Raw genomic sequence first — 7,172 nt, 5'->3', positions numbered from 1 at the left:
CTTCTGTGCTGGATTGCAGAAGCACAGCACAGGCTCGTGTCTTTAAAATTCTGAATATTTATGTGTAAACACGAACTTATTTGAATATGTTATTGTTTGTCTCTCTCATATGAGCCAAGTCTCCAATTTTCTCTTCTGCCTATAGGGTGGCTGCTACATATTTAGCCGAGTCTCCCCCTTTGGTGGAAAATGACTGAATTAGCACCTCTTGTCCAGTAAGAAATTAACCTAATTTATAATCTAATTATGACGATGTCTCAGGGATTAAATTAGCATTCTCTGTGTTTGCATATCTGTGTAAATATGGAAATCATCACGCTGTTGTTCCCATTTTTATTCACACCAGAGTGCACATGAATGTCACCCTCTTTATGGTTGGAGCATGATTACATTGTAAATATTGTCTCCTGTTTGGGAGCGGTGCTCATCACTGAACACATGGCTACAACTAGCCTGTTTCAATACTCATTCATCTTGTGCGCTCTTAATTCTGGTGCTCAGCCAGCTTCGAAGCCTGGAAATGGGAGAAAAAAAAGTGTTAATTAACAGCAAGCCAGCGATCAGCAAGAGACTTTCTTTAAGTTTGCATCCTGCATGATCCTAGGCCAGATACTGTGCACTGAACCACAACTGGAGCCCATTTTGCCTTTTAAAAAGGCACAAATCTGTGTCCCATTTGAAATAAATGCACTGCACATGTTCCACATGGCTCACTATCATCCCCCTCATCCCTCTTCTATTTTTCCCTTCTCTCTTTACCTTCTCTTCTATGCTCCATCTCTGCCAAGGGCCCGTGGGAAGAACTGACTCTGGGAGCAGACAGTCTGCAGCCCTGAATAAATGTATAAGAGGGAAAAGGGGAAGGGAGGGCACATTAGCAGGCAGAGAGAGAGAGAGCGAGGGAGGCACGGAGAACATATTGAGTGTTGGAGGACATACATGCACAGTGTACAGAGAGCGCGAGATACACAGAGAGAGAGAAGGGAGGAAAGCAGTTCAGCTTATAGGGACTGAGAAAGGAGAGGATTTTAGCTTCCTTCAACCATCTCTCCCTCTCCTCCCAGCACAAACACATGCTCATATACACTCCCACCCTTTCTTTCTGACACACACATACACACTTGCATGCAAACACTCACACATACACACACACACACACACACACATACACACACACACAGAGGCACAATTGCTTTAGGGTATACCAGTCGGCTTTGGCAGTCCTCTCCTTTGTTGTTTTTGCTATTGGTTAGTCTCAGCGGCAGCACGGCGTGTGCCTCTATCGCTGGGGTGGGTGCATGTGTAAATGTGTGTGGAGTCTGCAAGGCGGTGTGTGAAAGATGCCACTAGCAGCACCCGGGTAAGTCAGCTTCTTCCTTCTTTCCCTTTCTTCCTTCCTCTTTCTGCCTTTCTTTTCTCTTTCTTTGAGCTACTCTTTCTTTTTGTTCTCTCTGATGATGATCTCGCTTGGGAGGCTCGCCTCTCTCCACCTACTGTGCACATCCACTATGCACAGCTCTCTCCTCTCTCTCTCTCTCTCTATTTCTCTGTGCTCTTTCCCTCTCCCTCAGTGTCTTTCTCAGCCTGCGTTACACCGTCTCCTTCCGACTGTGCTCTCGCCATCCCTGCTTCTCTTGCCTGTTTCCTCCGATCTCTCTCTCTCTCTCTCTCTCTCTCTCTCTCTCTCTCTCTCTCTCTCTCGCTTTCTCTCCAGGCTGCACCTCATTGGTGTGTCCTGATTCCCTTTTTCCATTAGGCTTCAGGCCCATTGGTCGCCTGCCTTCCAACCATTATCTCTACTCCTCCACCCTTCTGTCATCTTTTCTCTCCTCGCTCTCTCTCCTTCCCTCATTCCCAGTCATCGCTCAAGTCGTAAAAATGATTTGCATTCTGGAAGAGAGAGGAACTTTGCAGTGAGCACAGTGAGTGAATTGGGTAACAAGAAAGGAGAGAAGTAAAGGAACGACTGAAATAAGGAGAGGAAGCGTGTTTTGGAGAGCGGGAGGAAAAGTTTAAAGAGAAGACTGCAGTTGGTAGGTAACTTGAACTTGTTTGTGGCATCTTATCTTTTGGTTTTGTCAGTGACTGATGGTTTAACGTACATCTGCGATCTTGTAAGGATACTGTATATTTGAGTTTTAACTCCTTATAGTTTTATTGCTTTCTGTTGTTCAAATGGGTTTAATAGTGTGATCTTATAGGACTGGTGGAGTCAAATGATCTGGTTAGTTTATTATTTTCTGCTAGTGTCTGGGATGACTAAGTTATTTATGTACTGCTTGTGATTTCTAGAATTGCTTTATATACTGAAAATAATTTCCACCGTGGAATGCAAGTGAAATAGACATGAATGGCATTTTAAGAAGCACCTTTTTAAAAGTTGGTCCATTTGTGTTCTTCCTGTAAATAACTCACACTGTAAACTTGTGCTGCGTTTGAAAATAGAATAGTTTTTAACAACATTTCTTACCTCCATACATTTGCTTAGCTGATAAATACTGTATTTACCCTGTATTACGAGCCTAAATGCATTTGATTTAATTTATTTTTCATATTGTGGTTTGTACTTTTATTCTTGGTCATAATCAGTTTGTCCTATTGTGCAGTGTGTTCAGTTTGTTATCACTTTGACATTCGAGGTCTGGAAGGTAGCGAGGACAACGGTTGGCATCCAGTGAAGGTAGACACTGTGACTGCCAGAAAACAATTACAACTACTTCAAAATCTTTAAACTTACTACTTTAAACTGAGATTGCGGGGGATTGAAATAAAGCTTGTGTTCCTAACTTGAAATACTGTAAACTTTCTGCTTGACTTGGATGCATACAAGTCAAACCACGCTCACACACACAAGTTTTCTTAGGTTTACCTTTCATCCTACACACAGTATTTTTTCTGGTTTGCGTGTGAAGAAAAGATTATGCAGATGTTGTTATATGTGTGTACTTCCGTGGGTGGCATACAGTATACTGTATACACACAACAGAGAGCAGATGCGCTGCAACATGCTTCATTCTGTCAAGACAAACAAAGCTCTGGTACAAAGAGAGCTACTTGTGTCTACTCTCTCTTGCCCAAAGTGTGTCAGAATGAATGTTTCTCATGTCAACAAATGATGGAGAGAACGCTTGGTGACATGTGGGGATACTGGGTGAGATTTTGACGTTGCGTCCCTCATGCCAGGATAATGTATGACATTGAACCACACTACAGGATGTAGGTGCCGTAACAGACTTCTTATCAGAATATTCATTTTTGTTCTTTAAGTTGTGGATTTCTTTTCACCCATTCCAGCTTCCAGTGATTTTCATTTCTTTGCTAATGTTTTGACTACAGTTCCCTGTCACACAGCAAGAATGGTGAGCTCTTGTATTTTCTCTTTTGTCCTTCAGTGCCCTGTATCTTACCGACGCTTGTGTCCCTTTACTGACGGACTCATGGCAAGCAGCTTGCAATGAGTTGAAGCCATGTTCTTTGGGATGTTCCTTTAACTGGAATAGGAAAGAAATTTCTTGCTTGTTAAGTGCAGACTTGTGTTGGTGTGCCGAGCACGCGTGTGTATGTGTGTGTATCTGTGGCACCGCGGTGCCTGATGTGCTTTGCTGAGTGAACCGAGGACAGGGAGACAGCCGAATGTGATTAAATTATAGAGGGAAAGCACGCTACCCGGGTCTGACTGAGACCAACATTGCGGGAACCCCCCTCCCTGTCATCATCTCTCTCTCTCTCTCTCTCTCACACACACTTTCTCTCTCTGTGGTATGAAAGTAGAAGAACCCAGCCCCTCATAATCACAACAGTGGGGTAGTCAAAGCTGGAGGGGAAAGGAAATTGGGTGTTGATGGGACCGGTGTAAGGCCATAAGAAATGTACTGATACAAGAATATACTAAGCACAGATGTAAGTAACAGTAGCCACACATTCCAGTAGCAAAGTACAGTGTATTATTTTGTTATTGCTCTACATCATACATATTTATCGTATCTTTAAATATAGTTAGATAATGTAATTTAACAATGTACTATATGTACAATAATGTACATTCAATACCATGTCATGCTGCAGTCTGAGATAGGTGGATGGTAGAGTGAGGTCTTTACCTCAGACGTGAATGAGAGGAAACCGTAAAGCATGTCCCTTATTCCTCAGCTGCCTAATGAATGAGCAGGAAAAAGCCTCCTGGGGATTCCCTACATGCAACCGGCAGGGGTGGGTTGGGGGCTGGGGGCAGCCATGTGCTAATATTAGCCTCCATGTTGAGTGGCTGGATCACACAGGACCATGCCATGCTTAGAATATCTGAGCCATAAACTACCATAGCATGACTCTGCATTCATGCTGGACTGGTCAAGACTTCACTAAACACTGTATATGTAATGTTGTACTGTAATTGTTTGATTTGATTCTTGAGTTCTATTATGTTTTAGTTATGTTGAGGTTGGCTTTTACATTAACATTAATAAAAATATAGAAATATATATAACTACATTTTACCCCCATTACCACTGATAACTTCTCTGCTGTATTCCAACAGTAACCTAGTGAACTACACCCCTCTATACATCCACAACCTGCACCCATCTTCTCAGAATAACTTTCATCTGTAGCCTCTGCTGTGCTGGGTACAGCTCCCAGTATTGGTGGAGTGCTACCTGCAGCTCCACATCGGGAGCCAATCTCCAGCACACAGAGCTGCTCAACCTCTTTCCTTGTGGTGAAGGCTCAGACATGCTTACAGGCTGGCCTTCTAACATAACCTGCCCTTGACGTCAGACTGTGTTGCACTCTCAGACGTGTCTGCAGTACATTTGCCCAAATCGTGGAGGGTGTCTGCTGTCATTTCTTATGATGACTCATAGCACGGTACAAATCGATCAGCAATTTAAAACAAGCAAATTTGAACAGTTCTTTACTAGAGCAAGCCTTTTTTTTTTTTTTAACTTTAACAAAGTCCAGTAGGATCCCTCTGTGGCTGTGTTGAGAAAATGTCCTCGTGAACCCGCGTGAAGATACCATAGGGAATCAATGTGTTCTTCCACTCAGTCTCAATGACGTGGTCAGGCTAGGGTGGAGAGGGGATTGATCTATTTGAGCAGACACAATGTCAATACTGACGTCTACTCAGTGTAAGATGTAGCTGTTCTCGTGTCCTTCACACATGCATCCCTGCTACGCTTGCTGCTACAGGCTATTAATTATAAAACATTCATCACTCAGACCCAAATTCATGATTTGTAGCAGCCACTGGAAAACTTCACTTTGTGAAGTCTTGACAGGGACAAAGTGAAAACTACTTAAAGATAATCCATATGATTCATATTAAAGGTGAATGCAACTATAGAATCGCAGCTACAGAAATTACAGTTGCATCTGCTGTTGCCTTGAAAACTGATTAGGATAATTAAATTGACCTCTGTGACTTGTAAACTGAAGTTTACAAGTTTTATTTTGTATCGATAGCATGTACAGTAATGTAAAATCAATGGAATCCAGCTGAGCCAACTTTTATACAATTTCTTTTATGATATTAATTTTCTGATATGTTTTTTTTTTTATATACCAATGTCATTTTTTAATTTGCTTAATTGATCATTGGTGAAGTTTAAAAAATAAAGGCTCCACTGCTCATTACCAGCAAAAGACTGATAGCACTCAGATTGGTTATTTGTTGCTCATGTACAATAGATGTATAGATAAGAATTTTGTGGGTGTTGGTATCCCTCCAGAGATAGCATATGTGCCCCCCACTATACACACACCTCTGTGCCTTTCCTGGGGGAAAACATGATCTATCTCCTGGCAGGCAGGGCAATTAAAAACCAATCAGGCTGCTTGGAGTGCGCTGGTAATGGGAAAGCCACTGCAGTGGAGGAAGTAGGGCTGATTAATGGACATTTTCACCTTGTGGCATAACAGCCTCCCACAGGCATCCATCACCCCAGGGGACAACGTTCACCTAAGCCTCAGGCCCCACACTCATCTGGCACCATCAGACGTATTGTATACGTTTGCATATGTATGTCTGAGTGCATGATGAGCTTAAAGTGTCAGGCTGGGTCAGAGCAGTGCTACGGTGCACGAGCTGACCTGTTAGGCCACCGAGGTCATGTTTTGTGTAACAGCGTCCTAACAAAATGTAGTGAAGCAACTCCTGGAATATTATAGCTGAACATCTGCTGTTTACTGATATTTGCAACGTTGCCCTCTGCTTTGTCTGTGTGTGTGTGTGTGTGTGTGTTTTGGTTTGTAAAGCCGGACTTCCCCCACGAGCTACAGGCACAGTATTTTGAACAGTAAAAATAAGACGCTCTCGCTAAGGAGGAGTGTTTGTGTCTTTCCCTCCGGTGCCATTGTAAGGCAGCAAGCTTTCAAAAGCAAAGTATTAAACGGTGTGAGTGAGGTTTGTTCCATTTTAGGAGCTGCTGTGACCTACTTCACACAGACAGGCAGCTAGCTGTAAATAAGGATTTTCATAACCTGGTTTGGCCTTTTCCCATTAGAGGCACAACTGTGCCTTGAAGAATATTACAAAGAGCACAGGAACAGCTGTTTAGAGCGCCGCTACAATATCATCAAAGCGCTGACCTTGAGACTGCTTGCGTTGTTGTTGTCGTGCGATAACAATTAGATTTAGCACGAGCTGAAGGTTGTGTATGCAAACAGTGGCAGAGCAGGAAGGTGCACAAACACAGTCTTTTGTGCCCCCTTCTAAACCGTCTGCAGGGTAATGTTTCCTACATCCGCCGCCCCGGTGCCCTGCCTGCACATCATCCAGGACGAACGCGTATCAGAATTTCTAATTCCAGCTAGTTTAGGGAGCTAAATCTCCCATCCGTCAAGCTGTTGCAGCGAGTTGACATGAAGCTCAGTGCCACTGTTGGATGTTCACATTGATTTGTTTGCCTGACACATCACTCATACAAAAGAAAGCAAAGCTTTTATAGCAGAAATATTGTCCTGGTCATCACACTTGAAATGCATCTCATTAATAAGGAAAAAAAAGCTCGAGCTGCTCGGATTATTACTGTCTGGTCTAAGCCTGGTGTAGCTGCAAGCCAACTTTACTTGTGTGCTTAGTTTGCATACCAGCTGCAGCATTGATAGCTACTCACATTTTCTCTCTCAACAATAATAAGAAGAATCAGAAAAGGAAACGTTTCAGTCACAACAAC

General features: G+C 42.9%; 1 protein-coding gene and 1 long non-coding RNA gene across 2 annotated transcripts in view; one reads left to right on the top strand and one right to left on the bottom strand.

Moving 5' to 3' along the window:
* Positions 1–334: 334 nt before the first annotated feature.
* On the bottom strand, positions 335–1,542 carry LOC113159079. Its single transcript, XR_003298599.1, has 3 exons — positions 1,206–1,542; positions 760–832; positions 335–514 (listed from the first exon to the last, which is right to left on the bottom strand). It is a non-coding gene; the product is annotated as an uncharacterized LOC113159079 (long non-coding RNA).
* Positions 1,543–1,956: 414 nt separating this feature from the next.
* Positions 1,957–7,172, top strand: part of myt1lb (myelin transcription factor 1-like, b) — an 82,155-nt gene continuing 76,939 nt past the window's right edge. The window contains exon 1 of the mRNA XM_026355573.1: positions 1,957–2,033. The gene's annotated coding sequence lies outside the window, so the exon portion shown is untranslated. The remainder of the gene's footprint in view (positions 2,034–7,172) is intronic.

Source organism: Anabas testudineus, chromosome 12 (assembly GCF_900324465.2).
Source record: "Anabas testudineus chromosome 12, fAnaTes1.2, whole genome shotgun sequence".
NCBI lineage: Eukaryota > Metazoa > Chordata > Actinopteri > Anabantiformes > Anabantidae > Anabas > Anabas testudineus.
Note: the sequence above shows the minus strand (reverse complement) of the source record. Positions and strands in the feature narration are given on the sequence as shown.